The sequence below is a fragment of the Acomys minous genome, assembly GCF_964271855.1.
Source record: "Acomys minous genome assembly, chromosome: 12".
In the NCBI taxonomy this organism is placed as follows: domain Eukaryota; kingdom Metazoa; phylum Chordata; class Mammalia; order Rodentia; family Muridae; genus Acomys; species Acomys minous.
The window spans coordinates 19,292,389-19,316,606 of NC_140493.1; the positions used below are offsets into that span (position 1 = coordinate 19,292,389).

At 44.4% G+C, this 24,218-nt stretch overlaps 1 long non-coding RNA gene across 1 annotated transcript; it reads left to right on the forward strand.

The window, feature by feature from the left end:
* The first annotated feature begins 9,240 nt into the window (after positions 1-9,240).
* LOC311578558 lies at positions 9,241-15,727 on the forward strand. The gene is made up of 3 exons (XR_014772894.1): positions 9,241-9,857; positions 11,839-12,030; positions 14,338-15,727. It is a non-coding gene; the product is annotated as an uncharacterized lncRNA (long non-coding RNA).
* Positions 15,728-24,218: the final 8,491 nt, after the last annotated feature.

A 24,218-nucleotide genomic window follows, 5' to 3' on the forward strand; every position in this document is an offset into this window, starting at 1 on the left:
CTGAGTTTACAAAGAAACCAAAACTTCCATTACATATGGGTGTTTTGCCTGCATGTATGTCTGTGTGCCTGGTGCCCATAGAGGCCAGAAGAGGGCGTCAGAGTCCCTGGAACTGGAGTTTGATGATTGTGTCTGCTGAGAACCAAACTAAACCTGGGTGTTCTGACCCCAGCGGTGTTAACAGCTGAGCCATCTCTCCATTATCACAAATGTTTAAAGTTCTGAAAAGATTGGGCTGGAGCAATACACTCAATACATAAAAAATAAAAATTTTTAAGTTCTAAAATCTTAGATGACACTTCTTTTCATGTTCTATTGTTTTGCAGCAGAATGCCTGGCATAGGATATGACTAAATATTATTTAGCTGTACATGAAGAAATGGCACTTAAATACAAAAGAAAGACATAATTCATTGGATTTAAGTAAATATAACACATCCTGAAAATGTCTGGATTCTAGGTCTGCCTGATATAAGACTGGCCATGACACCATTATTCCCCCAGTAATTAATACCAGAAAGGGGTGCCAATGATGAAACATGGTTACAATTGGCTCCCTTTCATGACTCCTTCCCAAACACCTAACCAGGACCAAGACTGGGATTTCTCACCTGTGCTCCTTAACAGTAGAACATTCTCTTATTCTCCTGATCCTGGTTCTGTTGAAGGGACCTACTCATAGGACTTTCTTCCGCTCCCTGAAGGTTGAAAGCAGGACAAAAGCCCTGCCCCATGCCACAGAGTAAGTTGGACCACATGCCTTTGAAGAAGGCTTTACAAACCTCATTTTTGAAAGTCTTTCTCTAAGAATGGATGGTGAATTATGTCTTATCATCTAGCACCTGGGAAGCTGAGGCAAGGGGACTGCCACAAGTTAGGATAGTTTGAGCTAAATAGAAAGTTTTAGATTGGTCTGAGTTACAGAGTGAGACATTATTTTAAAACAAAAAAACTTTAACAGTTGACAGTGCCTGTGTACTCTCAGACTCTGCCTATATAAGATCTGAGCTCCTTAGTCTATGTCAGGATCCACCCCATTGTGAGGAAGAGGGGAAGTGACACTGGCTATGACCATCTATGTGATCTTGTGTTCTTGGTGTCAGGCAGAAGGCCCTCAGCTGTGCTGTATATACTAAAAAGCCCCAACAGTACATTGTGGTACCCTGAACAGAGATGTCAAAGATTCATTAAAGATAGCAGATTCCATTCAATTTGTGATCTTCATCAAAGTCTCATAGGTTCTGGCAAAATCTAACTAAAAGATGAAATGGGCTACTCCTTCAGAGAGGCCACTTGCTGTCAAAATAGCTCCAGATACGAATTCACTTGTCAGCACTCTCAGGAAGGTCTGCCTGTATTTATCTTTGACCATGAAGTTGAGGGCTTGTTTCAGGGAATTATCTGGTAACCTTGAAGTTGCTAGGCCAGAAAAACATCCTGCTCTTTGGAGATGTAGGTAGTATAGCCCATGATACCTTTGTGCTGTTTATCAGCCGTAGTCTTGCTTGTTAGTATGTCGTACCTGCAGTGACAGCTTGACTTGCCCGATCAGGGACATAGCCATCTGGAGATGGCAGCAGTGATGGCTGGAGTCAGGAAGTCACTGGTGAAAGATAATGGCCTGTTTCAGCATGGTGGCATGGGAAAGCAACAGGCAAAGAATGGGAGGAAGGCTACACCTAGCCTGGCCTGTTGCCACAGTACCAAATAAATAGATTCAGTGCCTAATTATTAGAATTTAAAGTGTGAATGCTAGCTATTAAGCTAGTTGTGTATTGTGTTGTATAAGATAACACAACCTGCTAATATTATTTAACTATTAGTAATATTTATTTATTTTGGTTTTTCGAGACAGTTTCTCTGTGTAGCCTTGGCTGTCCTGGACTTACTTTGTAGACCAGGCTGGCCTTGAACTCACAGCGATCCGGTCTGCCTCTGCCTCCCGAGTGCTGGGATTAAAGGCGTGCACCACCACGCCCGGCTCTATTAGCAATATTTAACCTTTTTCTTTCAGGTATGTTTTGACTACAGTGCCAAAAATCACAGCTGGGCAAGCATAACCTACAGGATGTTTCTTTTCATCAATTGTATGGGGGCACTTGGTGTTAAGTAGAATTTTATCTGTAAGTCTTTCCTTGATTTATGTTTTATGTTGATTTGTTGGCAAGTAAAGTGACAGATCAATTGCCAGTTAAGGAGGGTTTAAATCTTGTATCATTGGGGCTGGAAAGATGGCCTTGGTTAACAGTGCATACTGCTCTTCATGAAAACCCAAGATAAGTTGCCAGTACTCACGTGAGGCAATACATGACCACTTGTACCATGGTCTCCACTGGCATCCAGTGCCTCTGGGTTTTGTCCTCTGTGAGCACCTGAATTCATGTGCACATACCATATGCACACACATATACATAATTTTTTAAAAAAAATCTTAAAAAGTGATCTTTCATTACTTAACCTGAGCCATTTTCTAGTCGGCCTCTGTGGAGATCCTATGGGAGAAATAAAGCTCTGATGTTGAAGACAAAAGTCAGATGCGAGGTCTCAAAGCAACAATTCCGTTCCCTCCACTGCCTTCTAAGAAACTAAAAACACAGAGTACACAAGAAAGAAGGAGGTTCCCTGTGCACGCCATACAAGGTTGAGAGTTCACACGAAGGGTGGGAGTCCTCACATCAGCGTGGCATCCAGCGTAATCCTCCAGCTCCCATCCCCACTGACACTAGCAAGACAGAGCCAGAGTGGGACGCATTTGCTTGGCTCTGTGCTGGTGATGTCACGTGTTTATAATATGAAAGCCTTTCTTCCCTCTTTACCAAGGCTTGGGCTACCCTGGCCACTCCCGTGAGTAAATGTCCTACCACTTCTGACACTGTGGGCCTTTGTGGGCACCAGAGAAAGGTGCAGCCCCATGGTGGGAGGGAAGTGAAATAATACATAGTAAAAGGACCGTAGTCGGACTAGAGGCTGAGCCAGGTCTGTGTCAGCTGCCTGAGCCCTGGTCAGGGCACCTTCTGCAGGTCGTCCTGTAGGTGCAGGCTTCTGTTGGTGCCACTTCCTTCAGCAGCTCGCTTGTTTCCCTGTTCTTTTTCTGGAATGGACTGTGGGAGCGATTTCTTTCTGTTGTTGGGTTTTTTTGTTTTTCGAGACAAAGTTTCTCTGTGTAGCCTTGGCTGTCCTGGACTCGCTTTGCAGACCAGGCTGGCCTTCAACTCACAGAGATCCATCTGGATCTGTCTCCCAAGTGCTGAGATTAAAAGAGTGGCCCACCAGGCCAGGCTCTTGTTGTTTTTAGCTTAAGGAATATTGTTACAATGTGATACCATAAAGGAGCATTTGTCCCGGTAGGATAAAAACTGAAGAGACCTTTTACATGACAGCGTGAAAACTCACAATAGTTAATAACATAACTTTCTTTTTGATAACTAAACTTTTGTTACACACTTTTCAGAGGGTTTTTTGTTTTTCTGGTTTTTTGTGTTTTTGAGGCAGGTACTCTTCTACATAGCCCTGCCTGTCCTGAAACTCACTCTGTAGACCAGGCTGGCTTTGAACTTAGAGATCTACCTTTGCCTTCCTGGTGCTGGGATTACAGATGTGTGCTACCACACGTGGCTTTTTTCTTGTTTTGTTTTCAGAAGTCTGTAAAAGCATGGTAGGCTAAATAGTCATATACCTCAACTGGTAATGATGAAGAAAGGGGAGCAATTTTTTATATTCGTCCTTGTTTAAGAATATGAGTCATACCAGGTGGTGGTGGCGCACACCTTTAATCCCAGCATTTCAGGAGGCAGAGGCAAGTGGGTCTCTGAGTTTGAGGCCAGCCTGGTCTACAGTGATTCTAGGACAGCGAATGCTACACAGAGAAGCCCTGTCTCAAAAACTAAAAGAAAAAGAATATGAGTCATTCTATTTTATGGAGACTGAATCCCAGAATATTTGGAATGTGCTGCATGTCCTTGTCTCTTTTTTTAAATAGTGACAGAATTGTTTTCTGGGGCAAGTGTTACAGTATTTTGTATCCGTTTGGCCTACAAAGCAAATAACTGACACAGGGAGACTGAAACATACTTTAAAGCTGCCAGCACTTTGCTGGGCAGAGTCTGACTGATTCTTATCTACTTGTAAACTAAACAAACTACTCTAAACCTTATAACATACATATATTCCAAACACTTGGCCACTATGACCCCTGGGCCGTCCTCCTCCGACCGTCAAAAAACCTCTTCTCTCTCCAACTGTCCAACTTTTCTCCTCTCCTCCAGGAAGTCATGCCTTCCACTTCCTGTCCTTCTGCCCAGCTAAACAGCGCTTTATTGACAGTTGATACATTCACTTAGCATTCCTCCACAGTCAAGTTTTTTATTTTTTTCCCTGAGACAGGGTTTCTCTGTGTCGTTTTGGTTGTCCTGGACTCACATTGTAGACCAGGCTGACCTCAAACTCAGCGATCCACCTGCCTCTGCCTCCCAAGTGCTGGGATTAAAGGCATGCGCCACCATGCCTGATGGGGCAGGTTTGTTTGTCCCAGTTTTCCTTCCTGTGGTAAATGCTCATAAAATGGCTTACCGTCTTAACTGTCTTTTTCAAGTATTTGTTGTCTTATCACATGCTTGTGTGTCATAGATCAAAATTCCTTTGTGTCTTACAGCTGAGTCAAATCTCACTGCATTTATCATCTTCTTTTCTTACCATTTCATCCAGAAATTGGTGCTTTGGTATTTTCATGATTTAGTAATACTGCTTTGAAAATTGGTATACAAATACCTGTTTTAGGTAGTTATGTAAGAGTGGGTTGCTAGATGGATACTTGTGCTCATTTTTGTCCTTGCTGTGGACCAAATATCTAACAAAGACACTTAAGGAGAAACATTTGTTTTGGCTCACAGTTTCAGTGGGTTTGAGTAGTAATCACTTGGTCTATATGCTTGGGCAGACTATTATAGTGGCAAGGAGAATGTGGTAGAAGCTTTTCAACCCTTCTCACAGAGTGGAGATAAAGGGATTGGGCACTGGGTTGACCGTCTGTGCAGGGCCTCATACATGGTGCTGTGTATGTTCAGGATCAACCTTTATTTATGCCTTGGAGCCCTCAGGAACCTCTCTCTTCTTGGCTCCATCGGAAGGGCCATTCCCAAAGGCCACTGTGCCAGGGACCAATTTCACTCTGAAACCTGCGGCAAATGGGATTTCATTTAGAGCAGAGAGATTTTGGTGTCATGTGGATGGTGACCTGGTTGTCGAGGACAGAAACACCTTCTAGCTCATTTGATGTCCACGATGACTTAGGCTCTTTGGCACCAGAGGTGACGTGAACACACTCTGAGAGCCAGCAAGTCGGTGCCACAGATTGCCTTTACTGCTTCCAAATTACCCATCAGCCATTAGACCTTGCATAGTATGAATTATGGAAGAGTGCTGTGTCTATTAAGAATGGGACATAGCCTTGCATGGTGTTTTATCATGAGGTCCGTTATTTCCAGATTATAAATGATGCATTATTATAATAGTGCATTCAGAATAATGAGACTGGACTGGCTTGCTGAGCCCCATGGAGTCTGGATGGCGTGTGGTCGGGGCTGGGACTGATGGCAGGACAGTGTGCTATTAGGGGCTTTGTCCAGAGACTGCAGGGATGTGTTCTGAGGGGAGGAGGGTGCAGTGTGAGGGCCAGCATGAAGGAAAAGCTCATGGGAAAATAGGAAATCAAAGCTCACGCTGGGAGAGGGTCAGTAAAGGGAAGAGCCGCTGAGTCCTGGCATGCCACTGCTGCCTGTGCAGGCTGGCGGGCCTAGAGTTGCCTATGTGTGGTTAGGTAGCTCCTACAGGGTGGAGGAGGAGTAGGGAAGACGCCCTGTGTGGACTGCTTGGGATACCTGTACAGAGAGATGCAAGTCTCTGTGGTAGTTGAAAGGTAGCCGATGCCCCCTATATTTCAGAATAAGCTCTTAGCTCACATAAATGAAGAACATTTGTTCCTTAGAGAGATGTTAAACTTGCATGCTTCTGTGCCAGAACACTGACTTAAAGAACCTAGAGGTTCTAGCCCCTCCCCTCTCAGAATAGTGTTGGTACCTCCTCTGTTTCGTCCAAGGGCCTAACAGCCTCTCATAGACTTTTGCCTCCCTCAGAGCAGGTCTTTGAGTTTCTGAGCTCAAGGAAGAAAGCAGTTTGCAAGCCTTATGAGCAGGGGCAGGAGCTCTCTTCTGCCATTTCCCCTGCCATAGTTCTGACCCCTATAAAGCAGTTGTTCAGTAGCTTGTAAATTAGCCAACCAATTGGTCTTAGTCTCTTTCCTGAGCCCATAAAGATAAGTACCTGAAGCCTGTGAAAGTCAGCAGTCGCTCAAAGCTTTGTAACCCTTCTCTGATTTTATTTAATTTTTCTTAGCTGTCCTGGTTTCTAGTGTCTGGTCTTTAGTCAGAGCTAGGGCCTAGGTGCCAATTCACTCATCTGCAAAGGAATACTAGTGAGTTTCTAGCTAAAGGCCAGAGATGCTTCAAATACCCCATTTTCTTTCTTGGGTGGAAGAGAAGAGTGTAACAGACATGTTTTTAATGTCTTTCTCAACAGAGAAGACAGCCATATTTAGCAGTTCTCCATCCTCTCCATGTTTCTTGTGAAATCCCCTACTTCCTATAGACATTGGACATATCTCCTTCCGTTTGCTGTGGGTTTTGGACACAAAAGAATGTATTTGTTCTTAGCACTTTCACCAATGGTTCTGGCTCATTTAGCTCCTGACCCAGTTCTTCCAGGTTTGGTGTGGTCAGGTGTCTGTTTTTGGCTCCTTGCCCTTCTGGTCCTGGCATGTCCATCTTCCTGTATGGCCCTTTATAACATGGAGCCTGGTGGATGCCTTGCTTTCTGTATGCTTTCAGACTTTTCTCAGAGTTATGTTAAGGCTTCGCACTACCTTAACCCTAAGCTGTGGTCTCTGCTTCTCTCCTCAGATGGAGACTGTTGAATTTTGTTTGTTTGTGTTTTTAAATACGCTCTTAGCTCTAGCAATGTGCACTAATACTGTTTGCTTCAGATGTGGATGAGGCCTCGGTCCCCGTTTCTCTAATGTCTTCTTCAGTTGCTCCAAACACAGATCTAACTCCTTCTCCAGCACCTCCACTCATGCCTCTTTTTCTTTCATTCTTCTTCTTTTGTTTTTGGTTTTTGGTTTTTTGGGTTTTCAAGACAGGGTTTCTCTGCACAGCCTTGGCTGTCCTGGACTCACTTTGTAGACCAGGCTGGCCTTGAACTCACAGCGATCTGCCTGCCTCTGCCTCCCGACTGCTGGGATTAAAGTTGTGCGCAACCATGCCTGGTGGACTTGTAGTCTTTAAATGGCCCATCACTTTTGAGAATTTTAAACTTTGTGCAGATTTGGGTAGTGCACTGGTCCTAGCCACTCATGCCTCTGCAGTTTAAGCGCTTCGAAATAAGGAAACATTGCATTGCCATGAAGTGTTCCCTAAGTTTCTTGACCACTTTAATCTCAGCACCAACACCAGACAGGAGTGTACCATGAGACAGCCCTTCATCTGTAAAGCTCCATATGGTATGCTATCATTTCAGTTTAGGCTGGCATGAGCCGCAGTTGATCAACAGAGGCTTTGGCTCTGTGTACTAGCCTGGGCTTCATTTTAAACAAAGACTCTAGAAACAAAGTATGAAGATCATGGGATAAGAGCCATGTTTCTGTTCTTTGTAAATCTGTGGCAGGATCGAGGTCTATAGCCAGAGGTGTCACTCTTTGGTGTAAGGTCTTGAACGTTGTGTGGAACCTTGCTATTTGAGTGGCCACAGCTTGCTGGGGGTTTTCTGAAGGTGTAATACATGAGCCCCAGAGCTGCTTTGGAAAACTGTTTCTCAGTTCTGAGGTATCTTTTATATCACAATTGACCCTACCAGGAGTGGTGGTACACCCCTTTAATCCCAGCACTCAGGAGCCTGTGAGTTTCAGGGACAGCCTGGTCAACAAAGTGAGTCTAGGGCATCCAAGGGTATATAGAGAAACCCTGTCTCAAAAAACCAAAACAAACAAACAAAAGAATACCAGTACTGTTCTTATATATAAAGGAGTCAAAACTTACAGTGTGGTTGTGTAATGCCGTGAAAACACTGCTAGAAAACAGACAGGTAGTGAGAATCCACCTCCAAGAGTTTTTGGGCCATGATCTCAGCATCAGGTAGGCCTGTCATCACTGCTTTGTTGCCAACTTTGGAGGAGACAGCGCTATCAGCTCTTCACCCACTGTTGCTTATTTCCAAAACAACTGCATCTAGATCTGACCCGTTCGCTGCGGTCCTTCAGCTCCATGGGAGCAGATATGGCTGCGTTGCACATGGAGCTTGAATCTGGGCTTACAGCCTGAGAAGCCCTGGATAAAAGGTGGTTCCCTAGCCAGAGAGCAGGGAACTGAGGCCAGGTGCGTTTCAGAAGCTTTTAGCAAAGCCAGCAGAGGGTAGCAACAGAGGCTGTACTGTGGTCTCTTCCACCAGAGCCTGAGGGCACGCTAGCTGCAACTTCTCCCAAGGGCAGCTCTGTGGCAGCAGGCAGGCTACTCTGTGAGCCAAGCAAATGGTGGACCGGAGAGATGGAACCAGAAACCAGCACCCTTCTAGACTGAGCTAGGGAGCAGAGTTAACCACTTCATTAAAAAATGGAGGAAGTCGGGGGCTGGAGAAGTTAAGAACACTGGCTGCTCTTCCAGAGGTCCTGAGTTCAATTCCCAGCAACCACATGGCTCACAACCATCTATAATGAGATCTGATGCCCTCTTCTGACAAGTAGATAGGCGTACTGATAGAACATTCATATACATTAAATAAATCTTTTTTTAAAAAATGGAGGAAGTCACAATGACAGTGTTATTTGGATTCCATTTGAGTTTGTTTTTCTTGGCATATAAATAATTTTTTCAGTGAAGATTGCAGTTTTGTGTATCTCATTTGTATATCTCATTGGGAGAAATCAAAATTAAGACAAACTTAGAGAAGAAGACTGAGGAAAGGATTGCTGGATTGGAGACCATAGAACAGATATTAGAAAAAATAGCTTCAGATGAGAAAGGTCCACAGGGACTTGAGGAATTAGAATGGCAACCCATAGAGATGCAATATATTGAAGTAAAAATCCAGATTCTATTTATTGATGCAAGCCGGGTGTGGTGGCGCACGCCTTTAATCCCAGCACTCGGGAGGCAGAGGAGGCAGTTCGAGGCCAGCCTGGTCTACAAAGGGAGTCCAGGACAGCCAAGGCTACACAGAGAGACCCTGTCTCAAAAAAACAAAAACAAAAACAAGAACAAAACCAAAAAACAAAGCCAAAAATACTTATTGATGCATATTCAGAGTTCCAATGGACTTTTTCTTGAATTTTGGAAAACATGATGCGGAGATTACACATTTATTAGACAGTGACTCTCTTGGAGATGCCTTTGCAGATAGGGCTGATAGTGCTTTGGCATGTGTATCCATTGAAATACAACAATTGTTTTGGACATTATGGCATAAAAAAGTTACAAATGTAACTTACAATCCTACAGGTCAAGCAATTATGGGAAGATCTAACAATTTAAAAGAGGTATTCATAGAACAAAAGGGGCACAAGAAATAACCCAGGGATAGATTAATTGGTCGTACAGCTCCTGAAAAGCACTGGATGTTAGAAAGGACTTCTAAATTAGATTATGGCTGTCTTAAGGTCAAAATGGAAGACAGGAAATATTGCTTTGGGGAGAAGATTTTGCATTTCTTTCCACAGGTGAAGAAAAGCTATGTATTCTATCCAAACTGTTGGAAATCAGATTTGATGGGAAGACCTCCTGAAGATCTTGACTACTGGCAAACCAATAAAGCAGGTAACTTGTATTGCTGATCCCGCTACTTGGAAACAACGTTTTAAAAAAAATTAATTTATTTTTATTTTATATGAGGGTGTCAGATCTTACAGACAGTTGTAAGTTGTCATGTGGGTGCTGGGAGGTAAACCTTGGTCCTCTGGAAGAGCAGTCAGTGCTCTTAGCCACTGAGCCATCTCTCCAGCCCCCTTGGAGAGCCTGATTTGAGACTGGCTGAGACATGAATGTCTTTGCATAGCATAAGTCATGTTGGTCCTCATGACTTTTTAGTACATGCCATCCTTTACTGTGGCGTGGATGGAGATGGATAGTGCAGTTTGGTTATACAACACAAACTAGTTTATAAAGAAAGGCAGATAGATGTCTTTCACCTGCTCCAACAAAGAGCAGAAAACCGTCTTTAACTGATCTGTGCACATCCCATGCATATGTATTTGCAGAATTGTATTTTACTTGTAAGAGCTTATATGTTTACAGAAATAAAAGGACCAAATACCAGTGAAGTTGGAGCATATCTAACAAGATTCATCCTGGAGGATGCTTCGATGCTGACATGTTTGTTCCAGCATCCAGCTTGATCCAGCCTCAGACTGCTTCAGTTGCTCTTTCATCAAAGCTTGTTTCCAGGACAGCTTCAAAGAAAGCTGCTGATTCCAATTAGTCCAGCTTTTCAGACTGTTCAGTCAAAGCTTTATTTGAGCCTGCGTTTTCACTGCATTTAAAGACTGGACAACAATTTAAAGCAAGGGGTTTTTTGTTGTTGTTTGTTTTTTCCAAGATAGGGTTTCTTTGTATGTTGTGGACTCACTTTATAGAACAGGCTGGCCTCAAACTCACAGTGACCTACCTGCCTCTGCCTCCCTGAGTGCTGGGATTAGAGGTGTATGCCACCATACCTGGCTACAGCTAGTTTTCTTAAGACTTAATCATTTTTCCTATTTCCTTGCCCCCCCCCCACTCCACCCCACAAAGGGAGTACTATACTCTAAATCAGAATGAAGCAATTTTAAGAGATTGAGGTTTCATTCCCTTATGGCAAGGTGGATAGGTTTTGGTCATTCTGTTGGATGATAGATGCTTGTTATGATTAAAAGAGGATTGGTTGCAAATTGTTATGGTATTGATCAGGGAGGAAACTAGATATTGGAGTTTGGACTCAAGGATTTTTCTCTTTCTTTTTCTTTCTTTCTTTCTTTTTTTTTTTTTTTTGAGACAGGGTTTCTCTGTGTAGCCTTGGCTGTCCTGGACTCACTTTGTAGACCAGGCTGGCCTCAAACTCACAGCGATCCACCCGCCTCTGCCTCCCGAGTGCTGGGATTAAAGGCGTGCGCCACCATGCCTGGCTCTTTCCTTTTCTTTATCCTTCTTTTTCAAGTAAGGGGAGAGGGGTTGAGAAGGGGGAAATATAGGAACAACATGTAGGAATAACAGGGATTACAAGGTAGATTATTGGCCGGGCGGTGGTGGCACACGCCTTTAATCCCAGCACTCGGGAGGCAGAGGCAGGCTGATCACTGTGAGTTCGAGGCCAGCCTGGTCTACAAAGTGAGTCCAGGATAGCTAAGGATACACAGAAAAACCCTATCTGGCTTGCATGTGAGCCAGCAGGTCAGAAGAAGGCACCAGATCTCATTATAGGTAGCTATGAGCTATCTTTTAGTTGCTGGGAATTGAACTCAGGACCTTTGGGAAAACAACCAGTGCTTTTAACCTCTGAGCCATCTCACCAGCCTTTTAAAATCTGCTATTACAACTGTAATAATTAGGGATAATTAAATTATCTACATTAATAGTCAGATTATCATGGTCATGTTAGATACTAATCTTGTTTATCACAGAAATATGCTTCCTTAGATTAAACAGATAATAAATAGAAAAAACAAGCAATGTTTGTCTATTCAGATGTACTATAGTCTTCAAAACCCTCAGAACCATAGAATATGGCATTTAAAGATTTTTTAATTTTTTTTTTTATTTTAAGGATTTTTTTGACATTAAGACATGTTGGCACATGGCAGCACCGATTTGACTTGAATGAAAATGATGAGCATCATAGAATCTCCTTTAGGAGTTCGCTGCCGGGCAAACAAATACCTCTACAGACAGTATGCTGTTCACATTGGACAAAACTTGGACTCAGGCAAAGTTGACTGCCAAACTCTGCCAAGACAGGGTAAGCGAGTCCTTCATAATTTCTGCTTCAAAAATATGTCTGAGACCAGTTCCTTTAGCTGGGCATGGTGGCGCACGCCTTTAATCCCAGCACTCGAGAGGCAGAGGCAGCCGGATCTCTTGAGTTCGAGGCCAGCCTGGTCTACGAAGAGACAGCCAGCCACAGCTCTGTGTAACAGAGAAACCCTGTCTCAAAACACAAACAAAAAGCCTGTCAGATATTTTGGGCCAGAAGGCTGAAGATGATGCTCTAACATTATAGAAAAGTTTTGGGTGACGACTGTCCAGGCAGCTAGCTATCTGTCAAATCTCTATTTTGGAAGCTGCTTACCTGTACTTCCTACATACTAAGGTAATATTTCCTTTTCAGGTCTCTGATGGAACTGAAAACTAAATAGTTTACTCTGACAATTAGGCTTAAGTTGTTTAGGATTTTGAAAAAAAAAATTTAAGATTTTTTTTAGTTTGTTAAATACAAGCTATGATGGAAAATAAATTAGGTACAGAACTCTGAATTCACAAAGATAGGGTAGATAGTAGAGTACTTTCTCCTAAGTTGCCAAATACAAATGGACTAGAAGTTGTGCATATAATTAACATTATAGCTTTCACAACTGTTTCATGTTTGTTCTTACTGTATGTTCTTTATTATTGTAAGAGAAAGAGACTTTAGAAAAAAGAGGTATTTGTTGGAGGTTGCCTGTGGTGCTGTGTATTCTAATGTTAACTACTGGCCCCCAAGATCTGCCTGCTACCCAGACAAGTACATCCTCATGTACAGCAGTCTTTGTTGTATAAACTTTGCTCTACCTAATTTAAAGTTGGTTAATAAAGTTGCTGAAGCCTGTAACTGGGCGGAAGAGAAGTAAGCAGAGCTTAGGTTCCCTGGCCTGGGGCCGTCCATGAGGCCAGAAGGAGGAGAGAGAGGAGGCAAAAGATGTAGCAGGAGGAGAGGAAGCCAGAGAGAAGGAAGTTGCCATAAGGCAGTAGGGGCCATGAGCCATGTGGCCATGAGGGCTGGCCTGACGGAACAGAAGCCACCCAGGCAGTAACAAGTATGGCAAGCTGGGCGTGGTGGCGCACGCCTTTAATCCCAGCACTCGGGAGGCAGAGGCAGGCAGATCGCTGTGAGTTCGAGGCCAGCCTGGACTACAAAGTGAGTCCAGGACAGTCAAGGCTACACAGAGAAACCCTGTCTCGAAAAACCAAAAAAAACAAAGACAAAAAACAAAAACAAAAACAAAACAAAAAAAAAAGTATGGCAAGTAACTTGCAGTGTGTAGCTGGGAAACAGGGAAATAGCTTTGAGGGTTGATACTTGCCCAGTATGGTGCCTTCAAGCTTTTCTCTTTTTAAAAGGTCTCTGTGTTACTAGGGAACTAGCTGGAGTAGAGCAGCTTTCTAGAGTCTAATATCCAAGTTTTATAACAGGAGCCACATCTCCCTGGGCTGCCTTTCCATCACAAACATGTATCTTGTCTTTGTCCTATCCTGGCAAATAGTGCTGCAACTTCCTGGGGAATCTTTTCCTTGTCACACATGATGGAATTATGACACTGAGTGCTGCTCTCTGAATAATGTCTTGCTTATTGATGCTCAGCTGACAAGGACAAAATGAACCCATTGGTTTAGCATCTCTTCACACTGCAAGAACACTAGAGAAAGGTCCAGTGATCAGTGGTTTGTAACTTTGTATCATCCCCAGGAAGATGGTGATTGATAGTCATATTGAGCATGCTGACCAGGGAAGAGATTGGCAGCCAGAAGCTCCTGGGAACATTTGTAACAATACTGAAGAAAATGCAGTCTATGACTTGAAGAAACTCTGTCTTGTGCAGATAGGCCAGGCCATGTGGGGTGAGCATCCTCAGTCTCAGGGGCTCAGCATACAGTAGCTTATCCCTATGTCTAGCAAGTCAGCTTTTGGTGCATGTGACTGTCTAGAGCAGGGGTTGTGTCTCAGATATTTATAGTTCATAATAGTAGCAAATTTACAGTTATGAAGTAGCAACTAAATAATTTTATAGTTTGTGGTCCCCATGATATAAGGAGCTGTGTTAAAGGGTTGCAGCATTAGGCAGGTTGAGAAGCACTGGCTTCCAGTTCCCATCTTCTATGTAGTAGTCCAGTTCTAGACCAGTGAGGACTTCCTTCATCTTAGAGCACATGAGAAGCATTGCCTCTTCCTTAACAGTCCCCAAAGAAAAGATAAGATGGGATGAACAGTCACTTCAGAGACCTTAGAAATGAAACCTCATATCTGTTCTGGTTTATTGGCCACATCATGTGGATGTATTTATCTCTACAGGTATGCTGATGACCCCATGAAGTTGAGACAATTCTTTTTGTAGCTGGGAGAACAGTGTGGACTCCGGCTGGAAGTGTGGCCACACCTTGGTTTGTGACTTCCATCTTCTAGAACTGAGTGATGCACTTCCCCCGTTGTCTGACACCCAGTTTCACTTACAGCAGCCTTAGGAGCAACTGTGCCATGTACCCCCACCACCACCCCAGGTGCTTGGAACATAGAGACAAGCTGTGTTGATTCTGGCCTTTACCACACGCCAAGTACAAACACAGTGGATGGTGCCTCACACAGAGGAGCAGGACACTGTCCTCCCAACCCTGCCCCTGCCCCCCAACAGCTGTGCAGCAGCTCAATCATCAGCAGGATGGGGACAGTGCTGCTTACTTTCCAGGCCATCACAGAGATGGGATGAATGACAGCAGAGCAGCTGTGCAAGAAAAATCTTTCCATCTTTTCAGAAGGGACAAAGGGGACGCCATTTCTACTGACAACAAGCTTTGACCTGACCTTCATCTCTGAACAGTTCTGCCAGACCAGGGAAGGAAGTGGATTTCTCTCTGTCCCCAGACATCTGGGTCTCTCCTGATACAGACACACTGGGTCACAAGTCTAACTGTTGCTTCTCACCATCTCCCAGAACCTGCAGCCACCAAAATGTCAATGGTCAAACTGGCAGCAGAGATGAGAAGGCCTCATAAAGGCTTCTACAAGGGACAGTCCTGGGGGCAGAGGACATGAGGCCTGGGCAATGCTGCTTCATCCGGATGGATTTCCAGAATGCTGGGTCTGGCAGGTCCTGGCTGTGGCAGCAGAACAGACAGTGTCAGGCCCATTAGAGCTGGCAGCAGCAAGGTCAAGATGGCTACCTGCTCCAGCCCACATGGTTGTGCTGTATGCTGGCTCTGCAAACAGGCCTTTGCGCATTGGGAATGTGGTGTGAAAAACTGTCTCAGAAGTAGCACAGGTGTTTGCCTTCAAATTGCTGGCACTACTTAAATACCTGCCCCGTGTTCTGAGATGTGGTCTAATCAAGCTCTTTCTGGGACTTCTTGTACCTGTCTTCATTCTGTGTTCAAATTGGTACGTGGCAGAGGTTTGTTTTTATCCCATCTCTGTTTACCGCACAGCCTGTCACTTTTCAGGCCTCTCCAGGCTTCAAATACGGGAGCAGGAGTTTCAGAGCCTGGGATTCTCCAGGTCGATGGCAAGTCGCTCTTTCTTCTCCGCTGCCTCTCACTGGAGCAAGATCCTAACAGGTAGATGTAGGTGAGAGGTGGCTACGCCAGCACTCTGTTGGAGCCCAAGAATACATCTATGTTGGTGGCCTAGCTGTGAGCATAGCTGCCTTCCTTATTCATCACATGCCTGTGTCAGTGGGGGGGGCGCTGAGCTGTGCAACCATCTTGCCTAGATCTGGCCCCAGCAACTGTGTCATGTGAGGTACCTTAGAGACAAGGCCATTGTCTTAAGTGACAAATGGTACTGGACCTTATCAGTAAATGAGAATACTTTTTGTTTATTAAAATGAGAGGCACAACTTGCACGAATTAGACACTCCTAAAGTCTTTGCACTGAGTCGTTTACAAGGCTTTCTGCAGGAAGGACATTAGGTAAAAGGAGAAACATGACCTAGCTAAGCAAGTCTCTGGACAGAATGTGTTAAAGCCCCAGGATGTGGTGAAAGTAAACACGTGACAGGTGTGCTCAGGCTTAGAGGCCACATCCACCTAGACTCGTGCACCTCCACACCATGCCAATATAGTACTTTCATGGTTCCAGGCAGTTTTGTTTGGTGATAGGAGTTTCCTGGGAGTGAGGGGAAGCTAGGTTCGGGGGACACCTATTTATTACAGGCCTTTCTGTGAGTCTCTAGCAACTGATGGATATGTCAGAAACCACGTGCAAAGCATTCCTAACACAGGTGCTGTGACAATGCTTAGCACACTTTGTGAGCCTGTGATTAACCTTCAGAGCGTCCATTAGCATGTGGTCACTTAAGTGCCCAGTCTGCAGCCGGGCGTGGTGGCGCACGCCTTTAATCCCAGCACTCGGGAGGCAGAGGCGGGCGGATCACTGTGAGTTCGAGGCCAGCCTGGTCTACAAAGTGAGTCCAGGACAGCCAAGGCTACACAGAGAAACCCTGTCTCGAAAAACCAAAAAAAAAAAAAAAAAAAAAAATTAAAAAAAATAAAAGTGCCCAGCCTGCAGCTCTCAGGTAGAAGTAGGGTAGAGCCACTGTTCATTGGCCTTTCTGGAACTTGCCAGCGTTTCCTGTTTGTACACTCTACAGTGCACTCTCCTTCTACCTACCAGTGAGTGCTAATAACCACATTGCTCCAAGTAGCCTTCATGCAGAAGACTTCCCTCCTTCGCATTCTTGTTCTGAGGACTCCAGGCTTTCTGTGTTAAAAGCTTTTATTGCTGTCTCTTGTGCGTGTACTGTCGAGAAGAGGCAGGTACGAACTGTGAATAAATTATCACTTCAAGTAGTTACCAGAAAAGGACCTCACTTACTCGTTCATTTTGGGGGGGGGCGGGTTTTGGTTTTTTGGTTTTTTGAGACAGGGTTTCTATGTGTAGCCTTGGCTGTCCTAGACTCACTTTGTAGACCAGGCTGGTCTTGAACTCACAGGGATCCACCTGCCTCTGCCTCCTGAGTGCTGGGATTAAAGACGTGTGCCACCATGCCCGGCTCACCTACTCAAAATTCTTGACAGCTGATTTCTTCCTGACTTATACTCTAATATTGCTTTTGAATAGTTTCCCTGCAAAAAGCAAAGGACCTCACTCCACAAGTACTTGCTGAGTAACTGTCCACCTGCCAGACAGTCCTGGGAGTGGCTAGCCTGCCTCTTCTTGCTTTGCAGGCCAGTGCACCTCCCATACTCATCCTGTGTTGCCAGACAGTAAGCTTGCTTGCTTTTCTTACCAACAGAGACAAGTCAGCAGACTGGAGATTTTCTGTCTCTAGGCCAGGTACTGACAGAGACCAACTTGTAGGTTAGAGAGTGATGCAGACTAACAATGCAGCTCTGAGGGTGCCTGACATCTCATGTTGACTTAGGGGACAGGGACAGCGTCTCATTGTTGGTTACATTGAGATAAAGCCTTCTGTTTGCATGTTATCATATACAAGACTATTACTGCTTTTTACTTTTTAATTATCCCACTTTCTGAACTGCCTCTGTCTTATGCTAGGCACCATGCTTGTGTTTCAGCCTCTGAATATTGCCTGTTCACTAGCAAGCAGGAATAACTGTCCCCATTTCACAGATGAGGAAACTGAAGCTTAGGGAAGGCCTAGCATCTGGGCTGAGCTGAAAGTAGCTTTTCACACAGCACCTGGTAGGAACAGTCTAGCCATCAAAGCCTGATTCTTACCTGCTTTGTCAAGAGTATGCTGAGTATTGACTGCCTTGTTTCCCCCTCTCATTTAAGTTAGGAATAATTTCTTTTAATGACAATGTCAATGGCTAATTTAGTATGAAAATCAAAATATTCAGTGTTTCACTTTTGAGCTGTGGACTTTACAGGGAGGGCACAGGCATTAACACCGAAGGTCCCCCAAGAAAGAAAAGATGCTCTCATCTTTTTCCGCTCATGGTCTTCACAGGGTTAGTCAACTTTTTGTTTTGTTTGGTTTTTTTAATTGTTTGCCTGTCTGGCCATCCAGTACTTTCTCTGCTTTTTTTTTTTTTTTTTAAGATTTATTTATTTATTATTATGTATACAGTGCTCTGCTTGCATGTACTCCTGCAAGCCAGAAGAGGGCGCGATATCACATTACAGATGGTTATGAGCCACCATGTGGTTGCTGGGAATAGAACTCAGGACCTCTGGAAGAGCAGGAGGTGCTCTTAACCACTGAGCCATCTCTCCAGCCCCTCTCTGCTTGTTCTTAATCTGAAACAGCAGTTCAGAGATGCCAACAAGAAGAAAGCAGCTTCACTCTACCATTTGTGATTTTTTTTATCTGCTTTGAGCAAAAGACCCTTTGATGATTACCAAGGGAGTCTTAGAGGGCCTGAAGAGGACCAGGCCTGGTGATGGTTGGTGCAAATCTTCCTTTGTGGCTTCCTGAACTCTGGCTTCTGTGCTAACCACATCCAGTTGGCTCTTTCTTGACAATTCATAGTGTGCACCCCTACCCATAATGCAGCCTTCTCTGCTTATCTGTCCTGTATTCTGTAGTGTTCACTGGCTGTCACAAGATGTGATGGCCCCAGCTTTATCTCCTCTTAGGACTGCACACTGGCTGCAGCACTGTCACACACTTTAAGCTTTGTCTTTGATTCAGAAGCGCACTTGTTTGAGAGAGCTGACTGGTTCCTCCATTCCAGTTGGCTCTTGCTTTTCGTTTGAGGCGTTCTATCGGCTCATTCCTGCAATCCTAGCCCTTGGGAGATAGAAGCAGTAGCATTGCCACGGTGCAGCCAACCTGAGCTACGTGGTGAGGTCCAGACCAGCGTGGGCTACAAAGCAACATCCTGTCTCCAAAAATATAAAGGGGGGAAGAAAAAAGGAAAAAAAAAAGGAAGAAAGAGACTTTGGATAGGGCTACTGCTCACACACTGCAGTGTGCCTTGTCCATGTCGGAAGTGATGCTCTGGATTTGCCATAGCTCTGCTCTGTGGGCACCTGTGATTCTCACAACCTGTCTGCAGGTCCCATGCCTGCTTACCATTAGCACTTTCAGGGACGCCATGAGGAGCAGCTCGGAGCCCTGAAGTTCCAGTCACATCTCACGTTAACAAGTTACCTCTTTTTCAGTCTCCTAGTTAAGAGGAGGCCTGGGAATCACACTTGGGCCTCTGAGTGTGAATTGAGGTTCATTTAGATGCAGGAGATTCAAGAAAAGAAAAAAAAACCTGACTTCCAGCAGTGCCTGACATTAATCAATACAAACTGGATTAGAAGACCAATCGACCAGACAATGGAATTTGAGTCTCCAGTTAAAATTATTTTATAGGACTGGAGAGATGGCAAATCTTATGAGGGAGGAAAAGAGATTCCTTTATCTAATCTTTTGTGAAATTATACCAGGACCCTCATCTGAGATACTCCTGACTAAGCCCCTAGGGCTACAGACCCTGTGATCCAGATAGCTGAGGGAGGACACAGAAGTTTGAGGTAGGACCTCAGACTCTGGACAGAGGAGAGAAAGGATAGATAAAAGCCAGTACCTTGTGGCAATCACCTCAGGGTAATTCAAAATGCCCCCAAAATTGATCTAACAAGAATCAGGGCACCTGACTCAGAACTAGTATGTATTTGGCCAAAAGTAAGGACTCTAGGAATGTGACGGCTTTGTATTTTTTGTTTGTTTGTTTGTTTGTTTTTTCGAGACAAGGTTTCTCTCTGTAGCCTTGGCTGTCCTGGACTAACTTTGTAGACCAGGCTGGCCTCGAACTTACAGTGATCCGCCTGCCTCTGCCTCCCGAGTGCTGGGATTAAAGGCGTGCGCCACCACTGCCTGGCGTGACTGCTTTGTAGGGCTGGCCAGACAGTAACCCCAGCCCAAGTGTAGCCATGGTCTCCAGATGGGCAGTATTAGCCCCTGGATCAAGGAAGCCCATGGACTTGAGTATCTTCAGAGGAACTTTGTGTGACACTTGTAGCAGGTGTTATGGTTATTGCATACACTATGGTATTAGGGTTTGGGTATGAAATGTCACCCCAAAGCATTAATATGTTGAAGGTACCTCAGCAAATAGTAGTGTTGAAAATGATTGGATCATAAGGGTGGTGACATCAATGGATTAATTCATCGATTATTTCATGGTTGAATGGACAGTTAGACCATCGGGCCTGTTTGCAGGAAGTGGGGCACTGAAGGAGTGCCTTGGAAGGGTATATCTTGTCCCCAACCCTTTCTTTCATGAGGGAAGTACTTTGCTTTGCCAAGTGTTTGTTTCTTTGATGTTCAGTTTTGCCTCAGGACCAAAAAACCATGGACTGAAGCCATGAGCCATAAGTCTTTACTCATTTCAGCTGTACTGAGTATGTGTTGTAACAGTGTGCTGTGGAAGGATTGTAGACATTATCCCAGGTAAAGACAGTCTAGGTGTGTCTTGCCTCGGCTCCGCTGCTTGAAAACACCACCGATACCCCACTGAAATGGACATTGTTAAAGACTGAGAGAAACCATCCTGAGTCCACAATTAAAAAAACTGACAGCAGACTCCAGCCAGATGATTGTGTTTCTAATCAAACATGGGTGGGAGGAGGGATCCTAGAAAAAAGACCCGCCTTTTCAGGCTAAAGAAAAACAACAAACAAAAGACTGCAGGTTCAGAGCAAGAGCACACATGGATCAGAGACATGACCAGTGTACAGGCCAGCAACACCTAGGGATCCATCCCATAAAACAGATAACAAAAGATTTACTCTTATTTTCCTTTAACCTTTTTTTCTTCTTGTATAAGATAGCTGGGTTGTATAATAAAGTCTAATTATTAAAAAACAGAGCCAACAATGGGCACTAACACAATAGGCAATTTTTTCTGTCTGTATGTAAAGGTGTATATTATATATCCACATGCATACTGTATGTTCACATATTGTATATATTGTACCAAATTGAGTTAGAAATAAACACTTGTTGATCAAAGAAACTGTTGTGAAGAAAGCCCACCAGAGACTACCACTCAGACACTTTTTCCCCAAGACAGGGTTTTTCTGTAATAGAGCCCTGGCTGTCTTGGACTCTGTAGACCAGGCTGGTCTTGAACTCCGAGATGTGCCTGCCTCTGTCTCCAGAGTGCTGGGATTAAAGGTGTGTGCCAGGGGCTGGGGGGCTGGAGAGATGGCTCAGAGGTTAAGAACACTGCCTGTTCTTCAAAAGGTCTTGAGTTCAATTCCTAGCAACCACATGGTGGCTCACAACCATCTATAATGAGATCTGGTGCTCTCTTCTGGTGTACAGGAGTACATGCAAGCAAAACACTGTATATTTAATAAATAAACAAAATATTTTTTTAAAGTGTGTGCCACTACTCTCCTGCTCACTCAGACACTCTTAAAGCCAAAAAGAAAGCCTTTATTGCCAGCCAGTGGCTGCCTGGTGAACTTGCCCAAATCCTACAGCCCTTTGTCTTTTATGCACAAAAACCACATCCCAGTTGTCACATTGCAGTTAGCAAGAAGCAGAACCTCAAAAGGTAAAATGATTACGATGCTTGGGGACTTTACTGAAACTATGAATCAGGTCTTTGATGAATTAGGGCTTTGTAACTATTTTGGTAGATGTTGGGGCCTATTTTCTGGGTTTGTGGAGCATGCGAGGCAGAGGCAGGTGGATCTCTGAGTTTGAGGCCAGCCTGGTCTACAAAGTGAATCTAGGACAGCCAAGGTTACACAGAGAAACCCTGTCTCAAAACCAAAGCAATTTAGAATTCTTTTTTCTTTTAAATAGGCAAGTTTTTTGCTGTTAAGATTTATTTTATACAGTGCTCTGCCTACATATACATCTGCAGGCCAGAAGAGGGTATCAGATCACATTATCGATGATGGTTGAGAGCTACCATGTGGTTGCTGGGAATTGAACTCACGTCCTTTGAAAGAACCGTCAGTGCTCTTCACCTCTCCATCTCTCCAGGGCCCAATTTAGAATTCATGTTAGTATGTGTAGTTCTGTTTGTGAGGAATATAAATTAAGTTAAGCCATGTAAATTTAGAAGTTTTTCAGGGGCCAGAGGGCTGCTTCAGTTGATAAAGTGCTTGCATAAAAGCCTGATCCTCAGCACGCATGTAAAAAATGGGACATGAAAGCATGTGCTATAATCACAGCACTAGGGGGTGAAGAGAAGAGGGTGCCGGCTGCCCGGGCAGCCCAACCTAGGCCTAGCCCCAAGTCCCAGTGAGAGACCCTGTCTCAAAAAGAAAAGGTAGACTGCTCCTGATGAATGATAGCCAAATTGACCTCTGCCTCCACATACAGATTCACATACTTGCATACACACAAACCAGTAAATTTAGAGATTTTTATGTACTTGGGCTGTGTGTGTAGCTCAGTAGTAGCTGTAAAGCACCTGTATGGTATGTATAAGGCTCTGGTGCAAACCCTGGTGCTGAGAGAGACAAAAATAATAAATAATAGGCAAGAGCAATATAGAGAAATTTACAGGAATAATGTTTTAACATTTTTATGCATATACGTGTTTTGCATGTATGTATGTATGTGCACTGTACATGGAGGCCAGAGGAGGGTGTTGGATCTCCTGGGACTATAGTTACAGATGGTTATGAGCTGCCAAGTAGATACCAGGAACTAACTAAACCAGCATCTTCTGGAAGAGCATCCAGTGCTCTTAATCACTGAGCCATCACCTCAGCTCCATAAGAATCTGTTTTTATGAGAAAGCTAAAAGGAAGAGTATTTATGGGTGATAAGGAATTTGAGTCTGAAAAGGTAGCCCACCAGTTAAGAGCACAAACAAAGAGTTTGGTACCCAGCACCCATATTGGGCACCTTACGACTGCCTGTAATTCCAGCTCTAGGGGATCTGATTCCTTCTGGCCTCTACCGGTCTATCCTTATGTACAAAACCACAGAATGGACACAAATAAAAATAAGAATTAAAATAAGGGGCTGGGGAGATGGCTGGCTCAATGTTTGAAGAACATTTGTTGTGACTGTAGAGGGCCTGGGTTCAGTTTCGAATACTCACATACTGGCCATCTGACAACTGTGACTCCATTTCCAAGGGATGGAGAACTTTTGGTCTCTGAGGGCAGCAGACTTGCACATGATACATATACATACACATACAGGCAAAACAATCTCAGAGATCACAATAGGACCAAAGACCTGCACCATTAAATGCTACTAAAATAGTCATTGGCGAGTTGTGAAGGAGGGTAGTGACGGCCTGCCATCCACATAGGGGTGACAGAGATCTGGAGTTTAGATCCCTTGGGGGGAAGGATGGAATTAAAAGCAGGTTTAGGGCAAAACCAAAGAGGCAGAGGGGACATGCAGCCATTAGATGAGAGGTGGCCAGAAAGCACCAACATGGAGCGATAAGTATGGCAAGGTCTGTGAGGGATTTAACCATGAAGATAGAAAACATCAAGTCTCTGAGACTTGGGGTTATAGTTACAGCTACATATGTTGGTGGCGTCTGGGTAAAATGGTGCAATCAGATGCAAAAAACTGGATAATAAGAAAGTGCCTCGCATCAGGTAACAGCTGAGGTTCTTTTGGTTTGGGTTTTTCGAGATAGGGTTTCACTGGGTAGCCTTGGCTGTCCTGGAACTCACTTTGTAGATCAGGCTGGCCTCAAACTCAGAGATCCACTTGCCTCTGCCTCCTGAGTGATGGCATTAAAGGTGTGTGACACCACCTACTACAGCTGAGAAAGAGCGCCTTTTGGAAGAAGACAGTGACAGCAGTCGAGAGTTAGTGGAGCCAGGCAGAGAGCTGAAGAGGTGCAACCCTAAAGGGATGGAAGCGGAGAAAGAGATTTAAATAGAGCCATCTACCATTCCCATGAACCATCGTGGTGCCCAAGAGGTGCTGTGTAGGCTGTTTGGCAGGTAAGGAAGACTTGGTCATGTTCTCTGATTATTACTTTCAATCTGTCATATCAGTTAACAGATGACACATGTGTTTTGTCTCAGCATTTCCACCCCATGGGAGAATGTAAAATACTGTGTGTATGTATGTGTGACTGTGCATGTGTTTGTGCATCAGTGAAGGCAGTGTCTCAGGAGTCTAGAAGAGGATGTTGGAACCCCCTGAAACTGGAGAGAGCTACTACAGTCTGGAGCCTCCTGACTTGGGTGCTGGCAACTGAACTGCAGCCTTCTGCAAGAGCGGCATGTGCTCTTAGCCACTGAGCGATCTCTCTAGCTCCAAAGCCAGGGCTGTTCGGGGTTGG